The sequence below is a fragment of the Triticum aestivum genome, chromosome 5D (genome assembly GCF_018294505.1).
Source record: "Triticum aestivum cultivar Chinese Spring chromosome 5D, IWGSC CS RefSeq v2.1, whole genome shotgun sequence".
In the NCBI taxonomy this organism is placed as follows: Eukaryota; Viridiplantae; Streptophyta; class Magnoliopsida; order Poales; family Poaceae; genus Triticum; species Triticum aestivum.
Genome location: NC_057808.1, coordinates 33,660,227 through 33,660,763, shown reverse-complemented (window position 1 = coordinate 33,660,763; position 537 = coordinate 33,660,227).

Sequence of the window (537 nt, the reverse complement as noted above, 5' to 3'; positions counted from 1 at the left end):
CGCCGACGACCCACCGCACCCTCCCCGGCCCGCTCCACCGCCGCCGACTACCCCCCGCACCCTCCCCGGCCCGCTCCACCGTCACAAATGAATGCAACTAAAATTGCAAAAAAACAAATTTGATTATATTTTCAAATAACAAATTTGATGATATTTTCAAATAATAAATTTGATGATATTTTAAATAATAAATTATTACTGTTTCATATCCATATTCAATTTCTAAAAAATTATTAGATGCAACAAAAAATAATAATAAAAAAATTACTTATGGCGCACCTCTGGCTGGTGCGCCATTGCTACATAAAAAAAATTTACTAATGGCGCACGCGTCGTGGGTGCGCCATTGCTATGTAAAAAAAACATTCTAATGGCGCACCGCTTCCGGGTGCGCCAATAGTAAGTTTCCCCCCTTAGCTAATTCCTCCCTCTCCCTCGCCAGTCCACCCGCGCGCCCACCGGCCTGACCCACGACGCCGCCGCCCCGACCCCCGCCGCCCCCGCGCTCCCCCACCACTGCAGCTCCCCCGCGCCGCC